Genomic DNA, 451 nt, shown 5'->3' with positions numbered 1-451 from the left:
CAGTAATAGCTAGAGTGTTGACGGATTTTTTTAGAGGGGTTGAGATGGATTTAAATTTTAGAAATTGTTTGGTTTCGTACCAGAGGTTATTATCTATGGTATTAAAAATACAATTGACCGATAATAGGTATCTATAATGAATTCCAAATTAATCATATCACAATATCCATTAGGTACTTATAACGCGTTATACATCAACAAAAAGCCGTGATACTATCATAGGTTACATATAATAGTAAACTTTAGAAGTTTCAAGTACCCACAAATAATATTATACAATCACAAAAAAATAACTAAAATAGTTATTCCAGGTTTTTTAATATGTAATTTCGTCCAAATTTGAACTTAAAATTACTATAAAAATAAACTGTGCTTATGTATTTCTTAGAATTTTTGGTAACAGAATTAAATATTTACGTGGAATCTTGTTTTTAATTTTCAATCCTTAGAT

The sequence above is a fragment of the Acyrthosiphon pisum genome, unplaced genomic scaffold (genome assembly GCF_005508785.2).
Source record: "Acyrthosiphon pisum isolate AL4f unplaced genomic scaffold, pea_aphid_22Mar2018_4r6ur Scaffold_21739;HRSCAF=24738, whole genome shotgun sequence".
Classification (NCBI taxonomy): Eukaryota; Metazoa; Arthropoda; class Insecta; order Hemiptera; family Aphididae; genus Acyrthosiphon; species Acyrthosiphon pisum.
This window is presented reverse-complemented; position numbering follows the sequence as displayed.